The following is a 24,190-nucleotide window of genomic DNA, read 5'->3' on the forward strand; positions in this document are numbered from 1 at the left end:
TTTCGGATCAGCCAGCTACAGAGCTAGTAGAGATACAAATTCCTTCACACCAGGCCCTTATTCAGAGCAAGTTTAGGATTCTACCTTTTGGGAATGAGATGGATCACCACACAGATCCGTACTTATAAAACGGAGAGGATTTAGATAATCGGTACCACCAGACATATCATCCTTTATATAAGCAGATACCACAATTAATTATACCAGGCAAGCAGAAAAGTCAGCGCAATCTAGGATAATCCCCGATGAGAACTATCAAACATCAGCGAAAATGTCAACTCAGTAACAGATACATATACTCGCTCAGCCATTAAAAATAAGCCACACAAACAAAGTATATAACGACACTTGCCAAGAGAATGTTAATGTCCGTAATAATTGCATTAAAGTAAACAATTCCGTACTGTAATCTAGACAACAAAATGGCCCAAACAGACCACATTAAATCTAGGAAAAATTCCATTCTATGGAATAATAAAGGCTTCATGTTGGACACGGCAAGGCGATCCCAACTAAAAGCTACCTCGAGGCGGTCAAGCTTCTTAATTGCTAGCCTCGACAAGCATAAGCAGTTCCACACCCTACAGCAGATGATATGGATCCCGATTAAAATGAATGTGAAGGCTGTCTGAATGAATACTAGACATCCATTATACTCATCTTTCCAGGAAGTATGTAGTAAACAAGATGTCCTTAACTCTCAGATATGGCCCATAGGTTCGAAGCTTAAACAATTCTTACCGGCTAATGTTTCAAATAACACGTAAAAACAGCAATTAAGCACTCTCTACAGTACCGATCATGAAACTCAAAAGTTAATTATTTCACACAAAACGTGTGAAGTATTGCGAATAAACTACATGCACTTCAGGCTCTACTTTTTCATGCAGATTATGGTTTCCTTAAGGAAAGATGGCTCACTGCTAACAAGCAAATTGATATCTTCGTGAATAACATTGGATGCAAGTAAGTGAATAACAACAGGAAAGAAAAGCAAGGGGTTGGTGGTATTATCTTTTTTTCCAAAAAAATTCGTGTTCCACAAGCAGTTTTGAAGCACTCAGTACTGCATTTAGAAATGACGAGTTATTCCAAGTAGGCCTAATCTATCTCCCTCCTGAGCATGATGACCAAATGTTTCCGGAGCTGCTTATTTGGATTATTCTGAATACAGAGAATCGCATTAATACCGTTTACTGACAACTTCATCATACCCCTTCCATAGAATGCAGAAGCAAACTCGACACTGCTCTCAACAAAGTAGGATTAACACAAGTAATGACAGACCCGATAAGGGGATATTACTCACTTCACCAAGTTTACCACAACTTCCCAACGATTAAAGCCATACCAGCTATGTTCAGATTTCCTTAAGCCCATGTCCCGCTATTATTTTAGCTTCCCATACTCAATAAAAATAGTTGTTGTTGTTTGGTTTTTAGGAGCATTAGCAACTAAGGCCACATTGCTCCGGGGATATGCGGTGGTCATTTCCTGACCTTTCCGCATCCTCCGTATTTGGTAGTTACGGGCTCGAACCCAGGTTTAATCAAGAAGCGTGTGCTACGCACTGCTGCTTTATGGCGCTTCCTGCCCATGGAGGCGCCATAAAAATAATATTCTCCATACGGTACCTGAAGAGGGATGTTGTCTTCTAGCATCTCAAAACTACCAACTGCCATTCAATTTCTGCAAAGCTGGCGAATGAAGCCATAATGGATGTATCAACAATGCTAAGGCAGATGGCGCTAGGGGGAGCATTAAACACGATCAGAATTTAAGTACACCAACCAGTGTTTTTCTTCGAATATGAAGCATTCCTTTGTTAAGAAGCAGACGGCATTCAGGAAATGGAAGAAAACCATTCGCCATGATGCCACTGCTTATAAGAAAGAAAGAGCTAAATTTCTCCAGCTTAACAGAAGAGCACATTACAACATTGTATATAATAGGCTTCGCAAGACTAAAGGGATCTTCGGGAAAAAACCACTGTCAGGTTAACGTTGGAGTTGACCTTGCGGCCGAATGGATAAAGAAAACATTTGACCCAATAGCTTACAATGCGACCATCCCACACCTTCGGTCATTCACTAGAATAAAAAAAAATAAAAAAATCACCCTTCAGAAAATCCAAATTACGCGTAATAAACACAAGCTGGCAAAAAATCGGATTCCTGTTCTGTTATTGACAAGATTATTGAAAAGTATCTTTATTTGCGAGATTTGAAAATAATAAATATCATGATGCCATACTAGAACAATTTGCTTATAAGAAATCAATTAGGTTGACATCCGCTCGGTGCGTTTTTGTGGCGGGTTCAAGTTTTACTTCTCAAATTAACTACATTTTTCCTTTTTCTCTGATTAATAGAAGTGAAAAGTAAATAACCAGTTATCTTGTTACCAATTAATTACTAAGTAAAGAACTAACAATAGTAGTATAAAGGTGATAAGAATAAGAGAATACAGCAGAGCCAGTGGAAGCAGTAACTAAATAAATTTAATAAGTTTTAACACGACAAGTAGCTTTCGGGATAACGAACCCCTTCCTCAGCAAGAAAGGTACATACATACAAAAATGCAAACATAACATAAAACATTATGAATGGAATAAATTATACTAAATATGCTGTGCGTGATCAGATGACTGGGAGAGCGCGAGAGTGTTCAGTCATTCACTAAGCCATATCAGACGATTGTTGTTGTTGCGCGGCGCGCATATGGAATTGCTGCCAGTGTTTGTCGTGTTTCAAAACTACTGACTCCAAAATTCGGTGTAGCCTTGTACCTCTACTGCGATTTAAAACTTTGTGACAGCTGGATATATTTAGGGACTCTAAGCATGGTGGTGATAGTAGTGTCGAGATTGGTCGACCACCTCACTATCGTGCCTGGGTTTGAGGTCATGATGAGTAGTAGTAGTAGTGGCATGTGCAGCATCAGCCAAAAAAAAAAAATATCACACCATTCCCTCCAAATGCCTGTCCAGTTCCTCCTTAAATTTGTTCAACCTATCAACCTCCACAACGACAGATGGAAGTTTGTTCCAGCAATTAACCACCCGCTGGCTAAAGGCAAATTTCCGCACATCTAATCTACATCTGTCTTTTCTTAATTTGAATTTATGCCCCCTTAGGTTCGTAATCTGAACAAGTAGAAGGATCCCATCAGAATTCAGCGTGCTCAACCCATTCAAGGCCTTATACACCTCAATCAGATCACCGCGCAGGTGCCTAGTCTCCAGCCACTGCAATTTGCAGAACTTAAGCCTCTCTTGTAAGAGGATCCCTTCATTCCCCTCACCAATCTTGTTGCCCTTCTCTGTACAGGCTCAAGTAAATCTACTTCCTTCCTAAAATGAGGCCTCCAGACCTGTACGCAGTACTCAAGGCGTGGCCTGACAATTGCCTTGAGTTAACCAAACATGCTCTGCGATTGCAGAGTCACCCAGGCGGATGGGGAATCATGTTCGCGAGGCGATCCTGAAGACGTCTGGAGCTTTCCCCTACATAGCAGCTGCCATAATCGTGGATCTAGAAATAGTTAAATGTGGTTTGCTTTATATACTTTCCAAAGGTAAAGCTATCTCCTGTCTGGATTTTACCACCGACCCCTCAAATAACATCAAGGCCGAGAACTGGCGCGCCTCACTGCTTACTTGCAGAGAGGTCTGGCAGGCTAGAGGGACACACTGTACAAAAGGAGAAGTCACCAGAAAATGCATTCCTACAATAGCAACAGTATACCCAAAATCCCCCACATAGTTCTCCTCTGGCCTATACGTCACCTTTTTGTTAATTGCCCATGGATCTATCAGAGGAAAGCTCACTGCACTCGGGAACATCGAAAAACCACAATGCCTCTGTGGTTCCCTCGAAAGTTGGGACCACCTGATGTACAAGTGCGAAATATATGAAGATTTGAGATGCTTCCTCCTGACTAGGTTTTTTTTTTTTTGGTAGTTGTTGGCGCATCGGCTTCTGTGGCCATAGTGCACCTTCCAAGGTTTTTGCAGTACTTTGATCCAAGCCCGAGGCGGGATTCGAACCCGCGACCTTTGGGTTGCCAGGCTGGCACTTTACCCACTGGCTAGTCCGGTCGGCCTCCTGACTAGGATACTCACAGGACATGGTGCCTTAAACGCCAAACTAACAACTCTGGGAATAATTGAAAATCCAAATTGCACTTGTGGCATTCCAGAAACTTGGTCGCATCTAATGTATGACTGCCACCAATACGACGACATCCGCTGCCAGCTGGAGACAAGACTACAACATTCACCCAAGGATCAGGAGCAATTCATTCTGGACGATAAAGGACCATATATGGCATTCACCGAATTTGCACAGAAACTGTTTAACAGACGCCGCGCCACACTAGCCCAACAAGCAAATAACGACACAACTGGAAACTAAATGGGACAAGCCATTCCCACAACAAATTCAATACCTCCAATGAGAATAAAAGGACATGGCCTACAACTCTGCGACTGACTGAACCCTGAATCTGAAAAAGCCCACATGGACCTGAACCATGCAGCTTCACTGCCATCAAGACTCGTTGGGGACCAGAATCGAGCACCTGACTCGATTCCTTTCCAAACCTACCACGGCGGGGCGGAGACTCCTTGTGTCCCCTCGCCGAATCCCTCCCCCCTTTCCTCTGGTGAGGCATGGGCATGCCTCACTGACAAACTGGGGGCATCTTCTCTATCGCTCCCATATTTCTATCTTTACCCCCCAGTCTTCTGTCTCCCCTCCTACTCTATCTATATACAATGCGAACGCCCCACACACTAAATTTAGCAACACTCAAAATAATCTTCGCCCAGTCTCGGCCTATCCATCTATGTAATATCAAACCCCCCAGCGGTGTGTATAGGCATACAACATATGGTGTATGCAGACAAGTGAAATGAGTATATACATTTTTATATACATACATATTATGATTTTTTTTTTTTTAAGGTCCTAGCCGCCGAAATCTCAGGAAACTAAGCGGTAGGACCTGCCAGAGTAACTAAGTCTACTGGGTTCCTGGTCTGCCTCCACGGGGCGAAGGTGGGGCAACGTTGGGCTCCAACAGGGGCACAGCGGCTAAATGACCAGATGAACAACGGTACACGACATTACACATGTACAATACCCACACACTTTTAAATCTCTGGCATTCCCAGCAAACTGGTACACCCACAATGAAAGCAACGCGGAGATGGGGGAAACCCCTGGTGCCGCATGACATCAATATACCTTACACCTTACCTTCCTTTAAACCAAGAACAGCACATCCTCGAAATAGAAGAGGGACTATGTCGCCTTTACGCGCAAGACTTATTCGTACGACGGAAGATCCTACCATGGATATAGTCACTATCTGGATCATCATCAAAACCAAGAGAAGACAAACACCTATATTTTCGGAATCAATGCAGAGGCTTACCAACAAATGAGACTGCACCACCAAATATGAGAAGATCCAATATAGTACAGCCACTGTTGCATTCCTGTTTATATCCCTACTGACTTACAGATCACCGGATAGGACTTTAACTACCAAACTGGACATCACCACTGAAATTGACATCACGGCTGGACCTGAATGAGAAAAGTAAGAAATTGTGCCAAATGGCGATCACGCTTGTGCTCCCTTGCACGGCAACTTTTCTCCCACTCCTATCGCCTATTTTCGCCTGATGGAAGTATTCCATTGTACCTGGGGGATGCCTTCTTCTTCATCCCCCATACTTCTACCTGTTCCTCCCTTTCTTGACTCTAAAGCCCACCCACTAACTTTTTTTTTTTTACATTGGTCTCTGTGAGGAAGCTTAGGCAACCCTGGCAGCCTGGCCAGAGATTAATGGGCAGCCTGGCTACCTCCTAGCGGTGTGTGCGGGCAACATGGAGTTCCACCAGTGGCCCTGCTGCCAAATGCCAGGACACCCAATAGAACCCAACACAATACTACATATTCAACACTGAACACTTTTCTGGCATTTACAGTAGTTCTGTATTTCTTCACAGTGTATATACGGTGCAGATGTGGGAACCACAGGCGACGCCTGACCCTAATATTACGCACACTATGCGACAATCGTGGCAAGTAAGCCGGTATACAATGCCGCTGCGTAAGAGAGGGGCAATGGGCGTTTTTCACTAATGAAAGTAATTGGCACTGGCAACAAAAAAAAAAAAAAAGTAGAAAACAAAATGCAAATTATATGCTTCCCTCCTCACACAAGTAACTATCCAGTTGACCTGTGAATTTATTCAAACTGTCAGCCTCAACTACCTGCGAGGGCAACTTGTTCCAGAAATCAACAAATCGTTGGCTAAAAGAAAACATCCTACAATCTAATCTAAACCTCAACTCCTGTAATTTTAATTTATGACTCCTAGTTCTGCAATTCTTTGTAAAAATTCCACCTTGATTCATTTTACTAATCCCTCTCAGAGCCTTGTAAACCTCAACCAGGTCACTTGAGGTGCATGATTGCAAAGCTGCGTAGCCCACATAATCGGAGTCTTTCCTCATGCGATCATCCTTCTGTCGATCTCACCATTCGAGTGCCCGTCTTCGGACCCTTTCAATAAGCTCGATGTCTTTTTTTAGATGAAGTCTCCATACCTGGACACACTATTCCAAATGTGGTCTTACAATTGCCTTATACAGTTTAACCGCTATATCTCTACACGATTATGTTTGAAAAAATCATCCAAAGAACACCATGGGCTTTCCTAGCTGCCTGTTAACACTGTTCAGAAACTTCGTATATCTGTATTGTGACTCCGAGATCTCTTTCCTCCTCCACCACTGTTTTTAATTCAACCCCACCTACTGTATAAATTATTCCTGGGTTGCTAATTCCCAAGTATAGGATCGTGCATTTAGCAGCATTAAAATATAGCTGCCACTTCTCTGACCAGGTTTGAAGTCTGTTAAAGCCATTCTGATGGAACTGACTATTAACGACTCTGCCAATCTTTGCGCTATCTGAAAATTTTTGACATATCCATGACGTATCCATGTCGATATGATTTATAAAAATGAGTGGTCCCAGAACCGATCCTTGAAGAGCCCTACTTCTGACTTTATACCAATCTGAAGAATATCCATTAATCAAAATCCTCTGCCTTCTGGCCTACAGAATCTCGCAATTCATCTTGGAATCTTACCAGTAATCCTAACCTGTTCAAGCTTGTACAGTAACCTCTCATGAGGGATCGAGTCAAATATTTTGCTGAAATCCAAATAAACTATGTCAAAATTATTCCCTAAATCCAGTTGTTGAGTAACTGTGTCAAAAGAGCCTACTAAGTTAGTTAAGTATGATTTACCCTTAAACAAAGTCATGTTGTGTCCTTCAGAATGCCATATCTGTCTAAATGTCCTTGGATTCCATTCGTAATCGTTGCCTTAAGATTTTCTGCCACTGAAGTCAGAATAATCGGTCTGTAATTACCAACTTTACTCTCAGAACCGCTTTTATGTAATGGCGATACATTGGCACTTCTCCAGTCTATAGGAATCTCCTGTGAGTCCAAATATGCCCTCAATTAATCTCGATGATCCAATATACTCTTGTGCTATCCTTCATAACTACAGGATATATTCCATCAATTCTGAGAGCCTTACTTGCCTTTACTCATCTGTAATTACGATATTACTAAATTCATATGGTTCAGGCTCTCCTGCACAGCCTCTTCTCAACATAAAGGATCTTTCTTACCTATTCAATTCATCAGCAGGGTTATCTGACTTTCCCACACTCAGTGTATAAGGGTTCGATCAGATTAGCTTTATTCACATGCATGAAAAATCACTTGTCTCCGTTTTTTGCTCTCTTAGCAAATGCTTTCTCATACGCAGACTTATTTGTACTATTACAGATCAATTTGTACAATCAAGTAGCGCAATATCAAGGCAACTCGCTGCAAAGCAGCTTCTCTCCTGATGTGAAAATTAAGACAAGTACATTTTTATGCAGCTTAAATCTTGCTAGCCTCGAAAAGATAGCAATATTTCAAGAATGCGTGATAAAAGATGAGTCCCTTCTTATTCTTATGCTAAATAAAATTACTGATTTGCTATGGATTTCCTAGAATTAAAAAACTTCAACGTGCGCTTTATTTTATATGCATATATATATATATATATATATATATATATATATATATATATATATATATATATATAAGTATAGAAAATTAATAAATAACTTATGTTAATTAATAAATAACTAAAGTTAACTAATCAAGAACTAATTAATGCCATCTATACATAGCTAGATAGAACATTACATCAGTCTTATTATTTATTTTTGTATTGTTAAAGAACAATAAGTAAAATATATTTCATATCGGATAAGCTGGTATTTACTTAACCCTATAATAGCCATAACTGGTCCACGAGGTAAAACCTCGTAAAGGATAATCATTAGTCAAAGCAATAGTAAAAATAAAACAATCAATCAACATAATAATAATAATATATATCAAGTCAATTATAGGTAATTGGACACGTTGAAAGGGACTATATATATATATATATATATATATATATATATATATATATATGAGGTTAAAAGTTAGGCAAAAGTAATAAAGATAAATACATATGAATATGAATTTTTGCCGTACTACTGGCTGATGTTTCTTATTTTAAATATCATATTTATTTTAATTATCAGATATATATATATATATATATATATATATATATACAGGGTGTCTCAAAAATATTGGTACAAACGTTTAGGGGAGGTAGGTAGCATCTAAAGGAATATATATATAGACACCCTGTATATGTATGTATATATATATATATATATATATATATATATATATATATATATATAGATAGATAGATAGACACCCTGTATTGGTACAAACGTTTAGGGGAGGTAGGTAACATCTAAAGGAATGTGAATCGCGTAGGAACCCATAACCGGAAACATCACGGGAAAGTAGTAGCAGAGGCAAAAGAAGCAGAAATGACACAAGACAGTAATTAGTGGCAAACATTTATTTCACATAATATTAACAATGGACTACGAGATGGATGCATTTCATGATGTTAAAACAGATGCGCGAAGGTTCCACCATGAGACGCGATGCATGCGTCACACCGAAGCAGCAATGATTGGCGGACACGGTCGAACACACCTGGAGTTTCTCTGACAGTAGCAGCAGCGCAGACGAGTCTCGCCACGAGATAGATTTCCGTCTCCACGGGCGATTCATACACGATAGATTTGAGGGCTCCCCCCCCCCAGAGAAAGAAATCAAGGCTCGATAAATCAGGTGAGCGTGGGGGCCAGGCAACGGGTCCACCACGGCCAATCCATTGACGCCCAAAACGCCTGTTCAAATGGTCACGAACGCATCTTTCATAATGGGTAGGCGCCCCGTCATGTTGAAACCAAATGTTGCGTCTCACATTTACTGAAACATCGTCAAGTAACCCTGGTAGAACTTGTTCAAGAAAGATCTGATATTTAGCGGAGTTCATGCGGGATGGTAACAGGTATGGGCCGACTCAGCAGTCACCGACCATACCTGCCCACACATTTATTGCGAAGCGATGTTGTGCTGCATGGTGGGCGCACACAGTGTGGGCCCTCTGCTAATCCATACACTAGGTGCATGTCTGCCAGTTCACAGTTCGTATATCGACGCATGCTCTTCGTGCGGCGGCTACTGCTTGAATGAGTAAACCAGAAATTTTCCTTCTCGCGAAATGATGAACAGCGCAGTGTACAGACTTACGGTGACGTTTCCGGTTATGGGTTCCTATGCGATTCATTTTCCTTTAGATGTTACCTACCTCCCCTAAACGTTTGTACCAATATTTTTGAGATACCCTGTATAATATTTATTGCATACAAACGTGGTATATAGAATAGACCCTTCACAGCAGAAATGCCAGCGGTTTTACATTGGCTGGTGGACAATAGCCTTGGGGAGACGGGGCCCACATCGAAGTTCGGGCTCATCCCCCAGAGCCAACAATAAAATAGAATCAGTGTCAGATTATTTACAGGATTGGGTGACAGTATCTACAATGAATTAATAAAGGACAGGATCTGGACAAGAATTCAGTTATAGCTCAGACACAGCATGGTTTTGTTAAGGGCAGGTCTTGTCTGACCAATTTGATTGGATACTATGATGTAGTCACAAAAGAACTGGATGCAGAGACTAACTTTGATATTATATATTTGGATCTTAGAAAGGCTTTTGATACTGTTGCGCATGGAAGACTGCTGCACAAATTGGAGAAGTGTGGCATTGGAGGCAAATTGCTGCTATGGATAAAGGGATGGTTGAGTGGCAGAAGACAGAGAGTGGTAATCAATGGACACTGCTCAACGTGGACTAATGTTATTAGTGGAGTTCCTCAGGGTTCAGTGTTGGGTCCATTGTTGTTTTCTGTATTTATAAATGATATAGATGATGGTATATCAAGCTTAATGTCCAAGTTTGCAGACGATACAAAGGTTAGCAGGGTTGTTAAGTACACTACTGATGCTATGCTGCTGCAACAGGATCTGGAAAGGTTGAGCAGATGGGCTGAGAGGTGGCAAATGAAGTTTAACATTGACAAATGTAAAGTACTACACTTGGGAAACAGTAACCCCTGATCAACGTATCAACTCTGTGGTACTACGCTGACAGTAGTAGAGAATGAAAAGGACCTGAGGGTAATTGTGCAGGCAGATATGAAGTTCTCTGAGCAGTGCAGACGAGCTGCAAGAGTAGTTCATGGTGTCTTGTCAATGATATAGAGGAATTTTTCTAGCAGGGATAGGGATGTGATTATTCCCTTGTATAAGGCATTGGTCAGGCCACACCTTGAGTACTGTATACAGGTCTGGAGACGTCATTTCAAGAAGGATGTAGAGCTGCTGGAACGGGTACAGAGAAGGGCAACAAGATTAGTAAATGGAACAAAGGGTTGCTCTTACGAAGAAAGGCTTAAGTTTTGCAAATTACAGAGTCTGGAGACTAGGCATCGGCGAGGTGATCTGATAGAGGTGTATAAGGCTTTGAATGGCTTGAGCATGCTTAATGCCGATGGGATTCTTTCTCTTGCTCGGAATAATCACCTGAGAGGGCATAAATTCAAATTGAGGAAGGACGGATGTCGGATAGATGTGCGGAAATTTGCCTTTAGCCAGCGGGCAGTTGGTTTGTGGAATAGACTTCCATCACTTGTTGTTGAAGTTGATAGCCTAAACAAATTTAAGGCTCAGCTGGACAGGTATTTCGAACAAACGGAGGGGTGAAATGGGAGTAGTGGTTATGCTTTTTTTTTTTTCTTTTTTTTTTTTGGCTGATGCTGAATAAGCTTGCTTTCTTGCATCATATGAATCTACTAATGCTAAAAGATATTCATATTTATATTATTATTTATATCCATAAAGATATTCTTGACTTTATTTATAACACATTCATAAAGACATCGTGCTTTGAACATTATTTACAGTATACTGAGCATTATTATGCTGCCCTTATTAATGTGAACATTTCCTGGCCAAGATCAGGCTCTTAAGGATCTGTCTTCTGTACCTCCGATCCTTCGCAAAACCACAGAGGTCGCCGTCAATTGAATGGATTGTGGGGAGCATTTCCCTGGGGAGAAAAGCGGTCACTGAGCGCTAGTCTGTTATAGTGAGCTGTGAGCGTGGGAGCGGACCTCAGTTCGGGTAGAGGGATCCTCCAGCCACACAGTTCCCAGATGCTTGACTCCGAGACCATTCCGTCTGTCATCTTGACAGTGAAACAAGGCGTTTCTCAAATACAAGATCTGGAAGTCGGGCAAAATTAAGTGACATCGCCATCGCAGTTGTCCTTTGCTGGGGTGGACGACGATGTTTTTGGGTGATCCAACGAAGGAGCCAGTATTCGGCGGAGTACACGCGCTTAATGTTGGTAGGGGCCGCGGACACCGAAATTTCCGAGGCATATAATACGACAGAGTATACTGAGGTGTATATGTACCGGCGAGTTACATCCAGATCCTCTAACGTGGAGCAGTTGTTTTGTGGTCCAGCGCATTTGACAGAATTTTGCTATGAGCTTGTCAATGTGGGGATTGAAGCTCAGTCTGTATACACCTTGACCACTGGGAAGGGAATGCAGTCTAGAGAAGCTTGGATTTCAGTGGGTTGGCGGTTCAAAGAAAAGAATTTGGGCTGATTTGGCAAGGTTAATGAGGAGGCCAAATTGATGGAGATAGGATCCTAAGTTGTGTAAATTTTCACTGATCTCTTTATTGATGTTTGAGAGATATTCGCCGGGGTTAATCTGAGTATATATCTTAATATCATCGGCATAGAAGAGTATGTCTTCTCTCTGTTGCATAAACGGAAGAAGAACTGCAGTGAATAATGCTCCAGAGAGGACTCCGTCTTGGGGACTCCTGCAGTGATATTTCTCCAGATTGTGTGTTGATCCGCTTTAAGAAGAATGGTTCTGTCAGAGGGCAGGGCTGTGATAAACCACAACATGTCACCTTTTATGTAGAAGTAGTTTTCTAAGAGGTGATGTTGTTATGTTGTTATTTGGTTTTTAGGAGTATTAGCAACTAAGCCACATTGCTCCGGGGATATGCGGTGGTCATTCCCTGACCTTTCCACATTCTCCGTATTTGGTGGTCATGGGCTCGAACCCCGGTCTAATCAAGAAGCGTGTGCTACGCACTGCTGCTCCTGCCCACCTGGCTACGGAGGCGCCTCTCTAGGAAGTGAACAAGTGAGGGGATACTGATGGAGTCGAAGGCAGCTTCAAGTCGATGTAGGTGACGGCAAGCTCTGCTTTAGCTTCTAGTGCACTAAGAATGGTGTTGGTTATGGATGTTAAATTGGTGACTGTGGATCTTCCTGGAATGGTAGAGTGAATCGATGAGGGTTTGTGAGGCATGATTTGATTGGTGATGGTGGAAAGTAATGTCTTCTCCATAAGCTTCAAGAGGCTGGAAGAATGAGAGATTGGCCTGAACTGTTTAATGAGGGTGGCAGATTGGCATTTAGGGTGTGGCCTGTGAGGCTACATCCTAAATACACACTAAAAATCACAGCATATCTGTTCCAGAGAGGGTGAAGTAGTGCTGCGTTAAGACACGGTTAAAATTTGATAGCAGAGGATCGATGATAAACGAGCTAAGACATTTAATCATGAATTGTGGCACGAGATCGGAGCTTGCAGTTGCAGTTTTAGCAGTTATAAGCTGCTTCCTGGTGATGCGAACGGTGGCGAGCATATCAGTAGGGACGTTGTTGATGGGTAAGTTGCCTAGATGCATCGGTGGCAACAGTGTTTGAGAACCGTGCAATGTGGTCCATCCAGAGTTCAAGGTCCGGTGTTTTAGGAATTCCTCTGTGCTGCGAGTCAAAACGATTTGCCTTTTCTTAGGGTTGCATTTAAATGTTTTTTAATTGAAAATGATTTCTGGCGGTTGAAAATTACCTGGGCTCTGGAGAAGGCAATATGATCTTGTATAGCGCCTGATTTTTTCCATCTCTTATGCAGATTTTGTTTTTCTTGAAAGCTGTTGTCAATGCTGGTGTCCACCAAGCTATCGAACGGGAAGTGATGCAGACAGTCTCTGTAGCACCATAACTTGCAATGGTTCGAATCCATGTGGTCATGAGGTCCACACTTGAGATTACAATTATTGAGAGCCTCCCAAGGTATCGAGGATGCAGCTTCGAGACATCGTGGTGGATCAATGAATTAGGGTGCTGTGATGTCTTTTTTTCGTTTTTGGGCCTTGGATATCAAAGTTAGGTGCGGCTAAGTGCAGGAGTATGGCAATGGGTTCGTGATCAGATTGAAATAGGTTGTGAGTATCATCTTCGAGGTCGCATGGTGCTGAAGAGAATATCAGATCAAAGAGATTAGATCGTCTCGTGGGGTGACAATTAAGTAGGCTGATACCCAATGAAACCGTACTGCTAATGAGTTTCCTACTAAGATGTGTGAGAGTAGGTGGAAGATTGAAATCTCACAAATAATGTGCATAGCAGAGGCGTAGAGGTGATTTACCAGCCAGTGGATCACATCTTCAATGATGTCACTGTTTGGGCCTGGCGGAATGTATACTTTTGCTATGTCTATCAGGATGACATTGAGCTTGAGGGATACCATAGCAGCTTCAAATGCAAGGGACTGGATTACCACAGAATGTGCCAATGAGAAGCTAGTGTTATTATAGAATATTGCGACTCCCCCCTCTACGATCCTCTCTAGAGGAATAGAGCATCTGGTACCCAGCCTGAGGAGCGCACGCAAGGGAGTCCCGCCCATTCCCAAGCCACGTTTCGGCAATGCAGAGAATATCAAAGGTTTTAGAAAAGAGAAGCTGTTCGATAGTGTCTAGCTTGTTACAAATACTCTTTGCATTTTGATAGACAATTCGATTGGTGGTAGCCATGGTAACTGGAGTTCGTACAGGTGGCAAGTCTCTTTTTAAGGTTCGCACTGGTATACTGTGCATTGTGATGTGTACAGGGATATCCTTCACAGGTCTGGAGCCCTGGGGATTGTCATTATAATCTGCTGAGAGTTGGATTGAATGATATGTGGGCAGTTTGTTTCCTATGGAAAGTTTGTTCTCAGTGAAGTTATTTGATTTTTCATGCGTTTTGTTGGCTTGGGACCTTGGTAGCTTTAATTGCTATTGCGTTTGATGTTGATGTCGGTGGTTTATTGCAGTTCTTGGCTTCTGATCTAGGAAGGGGTTTGACGAGGGTTCCGGAGAGGGGCTATAACCTTGGGTCCAGCACGAAGCTCATCTTCTCCGGGTGGCAGAGAAGGATGAAAGAGGCGTAGGTCGGATACCTGGTTCTTCTGTCTCACATCAATGGCCTTAATGCTGTCTGGTTTAGTAGTCGGTTCCAGTCGAGATATAAAGATTCGACCACGAGTCTGAACTGCTGTGATGTTGTACGAATTAGAACGAGTTCCCTTCGAGGAAAGTTCTGTGGCATCTCTATTGCCTTGTTGTATTCCATGTTCCATTTTCTGATATGTTGAATATGTCATCCTGGTTTCTTTTGAGTGAACATGTTGATCGGTGAGAGATGCCAGGGAGTAGAAGTTGCCCATAAGTCCTGCTGGTGGGATATTTTGGTTATTCTCAGCATCTTTTTTGCCGGTGACTACTTCTGCAAATGTGGGTCTTGAGGCACCCTTTCCAGTATGGATCCCCTTTAACCTTTTAGGTTTAGTAGTATTTTGAGTCGGTATTGTGGAGAGGGCCAGCTGAGAGGTCTTTGAGTGGCTACCACCAGTGTTGCTAGATGCAGATTTGGGAGAGTTACAGTCATTGAGCCCTGCCTCTCTGCTATTAAGCTGATTCTTATCTCGTTGTGTTATGGCTGTCATTGGGCTAAGGGTGACAGGCATATGAGCCACTGCATTATACATAAATTGGGAGAAATAATTCCTTTGAACGTTGGAATCATGTATCATTTCTGCTTCTTGTGGCTTGTTTTCCAAGGTTTCCGAGCCACATTGAGTGCGGCGTTGTTGGATAGACTGTTTTCATTGGGCATAAATAAGGTTGCTAGTTGACGGACTTGATTGGTTAGGAGACCTATTTCTTGTTTCATGTCATTGTTCTGTACACAAAGCTGCCGGTTCTCTTCAGATAAATTCTACAGACTGTTAGAGATTGATGTGAGTTTCCACATTATGTTTTCCAGAAATTCTGCAGTTTGCATGGAGAACAATTTCATGTGTTCTGTACAGATGCCATCAATGTGTTTCAGAAACCTGTTTTGCTCATCATTAAGGAGGGCACTTTCCACTTGGCTTTCTTTCCTGCATTCCACAGGATTTTCATGTGTCGTGATGATTGGTTGTTGACTGCAGACCTCTGAATCCATTTCACACTCCGGGTTATCCGCTACTGAGTCAGTTTGACTTCCAGAGTGAGTCTGACTAAAGTTTGATGTTTGGACGTTTGTTTGTATATTTTCGACCTCCGTGTCATCCTGGATATCCACATATTCCGTTGCATTTGTTCTTTACTTTCTTTGCAGAATGGGCAAATGTACTTTTGATGTCGCTTCTTGTTGAACCGCTTTATATCGTATTTGGTACAGGCCGCACAGTAAAATTGCCGACATGACGTACATTGGATTACTGCTTCCTGATCTACTTTACAACGGAAGCACGTGGGAGGGCTTGTCGAAATTTCTGATTCTGCCATACTTTGTCTTTAGGTTGAAATTTGTATCAGACTAATTACTTTTTTGCGATGAATTAAAACCGCTTGTATTTTACGTGTTCTTTTGACGATGGTTTGTCTGTAGTAGTCAGAATAAGGCGGGTTATATACAGCCTTTATGTTCACTTCTGAGGATTAGTATTGATACAACCATTGTATTTTCTGCTGAGAGGGGAGTTTTTAAAGCTGAAAGAATAGGAGAGTTTAATGTACCCTGGGGGTGATTCAGCAGCGCAGGGCTTTGTGACTTCTCAAGGTTGATCACGATGTCGTCATATGCCTTTAGGGCACTAGTGTTTGCTGGCTGTATACGAGTTAGAGCTAATATAATGGAAGCATTAGCAGAAGTATAAAACATGAAGTACCTGTTTGTTTGATGGAGATGATGGCTCATTTGTGTTGGCCGGAAGAAGAGGAATCCATTGGTACTTGAATCATGCTGTACGGTCAAGGATAAGTAACTAAAACTTGCTGTCTATGAAGAGCATAAACGGACACGACATACATCAACTCGCGCAAGTGCACTGAATTTTAATCCTTAATCGCAACTAAAAACTGAACTCCAGTACCACCATATTTCAACACAAAACACTTCTTTGTTATTTAGGACAGTACTTTGAGGTTTTGCACGTTTCGTAAAAATAACTGAGCATTTGAATTAAAACTGGTTGTTAACGTTTCCTTTATAAATACAAGACGCTGCTCTTAATCAAAACAAGGTAATAATAAATGATTTATTTTCTCTCGACTGATGAAATAATTTACCGAATATCGACTATCCATCACCGGTATGAAAACAAAACTAAGTTTGCACCCGGCGAATGTTATTCGCAAGCAATTACGTTTTCTATGAGAGAGTTATTTCAAATCCATATATTAAGAGTATATAATTAAAATATGTAAATATAATCGTAGCTTAATGGACCAAATTTAAGAAATGCAGTATTCGCATGATCCGAGAGATAACAATATTTGCTAATTTTGCAGTTTAGCCCGAACCAGAAATGCGCGTTGAATACCTCGGTTTGTAAGATGTAAAATCTTACAAATATAATATTTTGTGGAGGAGGGAGATTAGTTTAAAGTAAAACTTATAATATGGCAATATGGGGGAACGAACCTTACAGCCAAGGGATTAAATTAGACAACGTCTATACAAGGGGAGCGGTAAGTGAAAAGCTATTAGCAAGCTAGGTACACTACGACTCCCAGCTCACAGACAAATCAAAACAATAGAAACCAGTAGTAACTGCTATTAGTAGAAGGGTCAACTCTGGTAAACAATAGCGCGGTGGACCATGTGTTGTAGGGACATTTCTTTAATCGGTGACACCTGAAGAGGATAATAAGGTGGTAAAAACGGAACAAATGCTGGGAATTAGGTTGAAGTCTGTCTGGCTGGCAGTGATGGCAGGTTTTATAGATCGTGGGAAATTAGTCTGCTACAGTATAACTATAAGCGGCTGACTTCAAAAGGTACTGACAGCCTGAGAAAGTTTACAAATTTCTTAAAATAAGAAGTTAGATCAAGCAACAAGGAATCGGCTTGAGAAAATAAAATGGGCAAATAAGAAGAGAGTGGAAAAATGAGTAAGGTTGGTTAAACTGAAAACCGGAGCGGCTTTGACATATGTAGGCGGTACAGAAAAGGAGATGAACAAAAATTGAGTGAACAGGGAGAGACAGATACAACACACAGAGTTGAGAATTTGGGAGTGTTTTGGGAAGATGAGTTAGAGACAGATCCCCGAGTTGAGTTATGTGGGTGTTTAGGAAAATGGATTAGTGGGATTCTAAGTTGAGTTTTTGTTGGTGCTAGGGAAAATGAAATAGTCAGCGGACACAGCAGTCGAGATAAGTAAAATGAGTTAGTAACATGGACAGTTGAGGGTTCTGTTGTGGTAGGAAATATGTGTCAGTTAACAGTGGAGTGTTTGGTCGTGGTGGGAAAAGAGAAGGGTAGCGCCCTGGGAAGTTTTCTTCTTAAAAAAGTTCTTAATAGGTGGAGCGGAAAAACGGGGGTAGCTCCCTATGAGTTTTTCCTTGTGATAAGTTTTAATAAAGTGGAGTGGAGAAGGAGTTAGTGTGAGACGCCCTATGAGTTTTCCTTGCGATAAGTTTTAATAAGGTGGAGAAAGAACGCCAGTCCCAGTGTAGCAAAGAGTTTCTAAAAATCATCTGTAGGAAATTCAGGTGTAGCTGATGAAAGAGATCCCCAGATGGTACCCTGAGAGCCAGGAAAGCTTGGAACCTCCCCGGAAAGCAAAGTAAAGAAAAAAGATAGAAGTAGGTGAGATATTATTAAGTACTGTAAGTTAACAAGGACTGTTAGTGAAACAGTATAGTGATTAATTAATGAAAAACAGAGATAGCACTAGAAGTAACTTGATAGATAAATTATCTCTTAAGTAAATTATATATATACTAACAGAGTTTAATAAAAAAAAAAAGGTTATTGTAAAATGCAAGAGAAACGAAAGATAAGTAATAGATTAAATTGTTGTTCAGATGATTATAATATGTTAGAAGGATAATTGAACTATATAAAAAACCTTGAATGTTCTAAGGACAGATAATTGAATCCTATGAGAAGTTTGGATTATGTTTTAAGGATAGATAATTGAATATAGTGTTTGTATTAATGAAGAATTGTTGGTCCAACTGAAAGACTAATAACAGATAGAGACTTTAGGAATGTTAAAATTGGTCTTCAGTGTATTGTAACCGAATGGTGAGAACACACAGTATAATGATGAAAATAGCATATTGATTGTTAAAATAAGAATAATTTATGCATTTATGACTTAACCTTGTATGCATATTACATGTTTTTTATTCAATTGTATATTTTGTTGAGTATATATATATGTAAATAAACTTTGTTGTTTATTAATTTGTGAGTTTGTTATTCCTGAACACTGAGCCCTTCCGAAGGGAATTATACACAATTGAGAAGTTCCTACGAATCTGGAATTCTCCTGAAAGCAAAGTTAGATGTGTACGTGGGGGTGTAAGAAATAGAGGTCTATAGTTATAAGGGAACAGAACAAATAAGGAATATTTAATAAAGCATTATTATTATACGTATTCAAAATAAAATTTAAAGAAATGTAAAGACATATTTACAGGCATATGTATATTTATGTATATAAATTAAGGACCATCTTCCCCCCCCACAGGTTCTTCTTCAGGGAGATCAAATGTTCCACAAACGGCGACGGATGGAAATATGTACAACAAAGCTTGGCGCCATATTTCTTCTCTGGATAAAACAAAGACATCAAGAACAAGGTGATCTATTGTTTCATCAAACTGCTTACATAACAGACATTTTTCTTCTATATTTTGTTTTAATATTTTTTCCCTACGGTAGCGCTTATTGATCGCCTTATCTTAGGTCGCTACTATTTTGCCTTCCGCTTTGCTATACACCACCTCGTGATGAAGGCAGCTGTACGATTGCAGGCTATCGACCACGTTTGTATCTATACTCGTAAGGGATTGTCTGTACATCCGTTTGTTTTCCCTATCTTTTCCGAGAGGCATTTAGAAGATGAAACTTTATTACCTCTTTCCTGATGTGGCCAATCATGGACAGGTGGTCAAGCAGAACTTATTCGTTGCCTGATTGTAAGCAGTCCAAGAATCTGTAATTTGAGCCAGAAAAGAAGTTTATAAAGTTTAATCGCTGCATTGATACATTAGCTTCCGTTTTCAATTAGCAATGGAAAAATTATAATTTCTGTTGTGCATTGCGATGAGTTGTTGAGAATTTTCTCGGAAGTAACTATGGGCATTAGGAGTCAATATACAAGTATAGTGTCATCAAAAGACGTGTATTCTGTGTTCTGTTTGTATATTTCGTGGGATGAAGAGATTCCTCATCACCTGAGACAGACTAACTTGACCCATAAAGAATTTTCCAGCCCAGATCGGATGTATTTTTGAATTTCGAGCGGGTGTCGAACCAAGTCTTTAACCACATGATGCGAAAGAGAAATAGAGAGTGTAGCGATGCTATCCACTTCGCTACTCGTGAGGTCTAGAAGATCGACATCCATCCTTAGGGTATTATTAACCAATATAAGATCTGAATATCACAATTCCAAAAAGTATAGCAATATCTGAAGACTGGAAAAGTGAGCAGCTATTTTCTGTACCACCAGTTTTCAACCTAAGTTTTGCAAAATAATTCTGACATCAGAGACCTTGAATTAAGTAAAGCTTTTGATACTGTTCCATATGAAAGACTGGTATAGAAACTGAGCAAGTGTGGCATTACCTCGTGCACGAGGTTTCATATCAGGACAAAAGTTATTGCCATGTATAAAAGGATGGTTGAGTGGCAGAAGACCGAGGGGATTACACAAGGGCTATACTCATTTCGGACTAAAATTACTACTAGTGGAATCCCTTGGAGGTCAGTGATAAACTACTTGCGCATGTCGATATTTATTAACGATATAGACAAAGGCATACCGAGCTTTAAAGAGAAAAATTCAAATCGAACTTACTGTCTCAGTTTGCAAATGATACAAATGTTGCCAAGCCAGATTGGTTAATGATAATAATATGATACTGCAACAAACCTAAAAATATTAGACAGATGAGCTAAGTGGTAACTGACGTTTAATATTGGTCAATTCAAGGTACTTCATTTGAGCAGCAGTACTCTGTGTAACGTTGAAATTGGTGGTATCACATTCAAGGTAGGAGGGAATGAAAAGGTTTTTGAAATTGTACAGTCCGATCTGACGTGCTTCGAAAATGCAACAGGCTGCCAGAAGAGAGCTCATGGAGTTTTATCAATAATATACAGGAATTTTGCTAGTAGGGATGAATAACTGATTATTTAGTTGAATAAAGCTACGTCTTGAGTACTGCAATATAGGTCTGGAGGCCTCATTTTAAGAAAGATGTGTTGAAGTGGATGCAGAAATCTTTGTTTCCCCTGACTAATCTTGTTAAATCAGAGGAACAAAAGCGTACTCTTTTAGTGAAAGAGTTTTCAGTCTCAAAATTGCAGCGTCTAGAAACTGGATAGTATCTGCGAGATCTGAGTGAAGTATTGCGCATTAAATTTATTCAGCAAATTAAATGCTGCCTGCAATTCTATAGTTTCTCGCGCAACACAGACGAGGTCATAATTTCTTATTTATATTTTGGAAACGGGTGGCTGTAGGATAAATATGCGGAAATTTGCTTTCAGTCAGAGAGTAACTGAGTATAAGAATAAATTTTTACCTGGTGTTGCGGAAATAAGCTAAACGATTGAACAAATTATTAGAAGAGAAGCAGTGATGTTTTTTTTTTTTTTATGTATAAGCTTGTTTCCTTGCATCATTTTGTCACTACTAATAATAATTCTGAAGTTCTACAAAGGGTTCTCATAGGGCTCCGAAACGCATTTCAACCTGTTTCAAACTGAAACAGGTTGAAATGCGTTTCAACCTGTTTCAGTTCATTAAGATAGCGCAGTCTGCAAACGAGTACTGTGGGGAGTTAAAAACTTTCCTAACCTAAATGTTTTCTTGTAATGTAAACTTAAACCTTAATTTTAAACTACAAGTAACAGAGAATCTGCCTTAACTTAGCTCGACCTGCCTTCTCAGCAACATTTGGCCTAAATGTGAAGTGTTTCACTTCATTTATCTATGAACTTTAGTTTTAAAATTCAAAAACGGCCAACGCTTAAAAATAGAAATGTGAGACAAATCCGACTTCTACAAATCGTGTCATCAATCCGATTTGAAAGAAAACCGAATCTTTAAGCCTCCAAAATACAGTTTTCTTATTATACCCGTCTGTGATTTCAAGAGTAGTTGGTTAGAAATTATCTGGCTAATATAACGGATTTCCAAATAGTTGTTATCACCATTTTCGACTTTTTAAAATGCCAACCAATCTCGTAAGGCCAATTATTTCTTTCCCGGATTCACCAATATTCTTGTTCATTGTGGTGTCCCCGTTTCCCCATGGGTTCCTCAAAACCCTTTTATGCTCAACCGATCGGTTTTCCTTCTTCGTTGAAAATCCAGTTGTTGATGATGATAAAACCGGTTTGGCACTTTTTAAACAAAGTTTTCGGCAGAAACTGACTTCTCCTAGTTGAAAACCTCGGTAATCTCTGTGCTTTAGCGTGGATTTTTCTTTATCTTAATGTTTCGAGTAGAACGTGTAGGCCGTTTACATCCATCACGTGATATATCTGAAGAAGACTACGTATGTTGCGTCCGATTAACTATCAGAAAATTTGATCGCTTCAGCAATGCCGTCAGAGAAGTGAGATTCTCTCTTCCATCCATCGATCTGCCTCGCGATTTCTCACCTCCAGGCATTCTCATGCCTACTAGACTCCTGGTTGGGCAGTATCTGTTAGAGCTACATCATCCAGAATAATAGTCATATGTGTATGGGGCATATCGTGATTTAATTCTGTGAAAGTTTTAACTTCGCTCAGAAAAATTTGGTTCAATCAGATATTTATTTGCAATATAAACTGTTTCGTGGTTTTAAATATTAACTTATTTCGGCTAATCACACGCAGGTTGTTATCAATATTTAATTGTGTCAAGATACAGACAGATGTATGCACCTCTTAGAAAATTAAGGAGCATAAAAAATAACAGGCATAGGGACAAAACATTGGAAATTCAGAATCAATAAAATTTTGTTGGAGGGTACTAGCCAAAATAAGTGATTTTACTCTTATGCATTTTCTTTTTATCCTTTTCTCTCTACTCAGCACTTTAAAATTACTACGCTGCATTTCGAAATTGAAATCTGAATTGTATAAGTTAAAATCCATTTGATTAAAGTGATGTTTACTCTTCGTCTTGTCCTTTTCATAGGAATTCCTCATATGAGAAGTGCAGAAAATGAGGCCTGAGCATTTCCAATCATTCTTAGAAAAAATCAAATATTAAAGAATATTACCTAGTGGAAACAGGGGCATATATATGAAATAAGTATTTGGAGAAGAGAAGCATGTGGAAAACTGTTCAGGAGTATTACAAGAGAACGCGATAAAAGAGTGATTATGTTGACATGTCTACTGCTCCCAATTTCATACTCGCTGTCACGCCGTTTCTCAGTTTAAACGCTCCTTTTTCTTGTTATTAACTTAGTGAAATTGCTTAAGTTTGTACATCGAAAACTGTGAGCATCACACCTTTAATTTCTATTAATAAAAATACTTCTGTAAAATAAGTGTTTAAAATATACTTTAGAAAACGGTCAGATAGATAAGATACCTTGTTTAGGAACTGCTTCGATTACCTATTCACATATTTTTACAATGGCAGATGTTAGAAAAACATTAAAATGGATAGTCTCCTATCGTGAATGAAGAACAAATGAAGAGCAACTGAAATTAGATTGCAATTTTAACATTCTTGATGTGTGCAACGATCAATATACGAAAAAGAAATTAATAGTTTACGAAGTGGTTCTTAAAATTCAATATTTATATTTGCCTGAAGTAGACACTTCAACGAAAATGACCTTCCATAGCTAACTGGACAGCCGTGCTGAAAAATGCCTCTTCTGGACGCATCCGAAAACAAATGATCTTCATAGCTCAGTTAATCACAACAGTAGAATAATACGACTGAAATGAAGTTTTGAGAAATGAAATCCGCTTTTTCTCTTCTAAAATCGTGTATAATTTCAATCTTACAGACATCTCCAGTGAATTACCTAAAAAAAACGTGCCCGGAATTTTCATATAAGTGATGATTTGGTTATTACCTAGTTCCAAATCGTGAGGAGAAGTGAAATGTTCCGTCTAGCAATTAATTACTGAAGCAAATTGAAATCTGAAGTTAATGCCTGAATTTCATACTGCAGTTCCTTATTAATATGTCCTGTTTTCTCAAGGGATAATTGAACGAGCCAGCATTCTTTTCAAGTGGCCGTTTCTTAGACGTAAGAAAACAGTGTTTCACTAATGGAAGCG

This window comes from Mastigoproctus giganteus, chromosome 9 (genome assembly GCF_048544385.1).
Source record: "Mastigoproctus giganteus isolate SK-2022 chromosome 9, ASM4854438v1, whole genome shotgun sequence".
NCBI classification, from domain to species: domain Eukaryota; kingdom Metazoa; phylum Arthropoda; class Arachnida; order Uropygi; family Thelyphonidae; genus Mastigoproctus; species Mastigoproctus giganteus.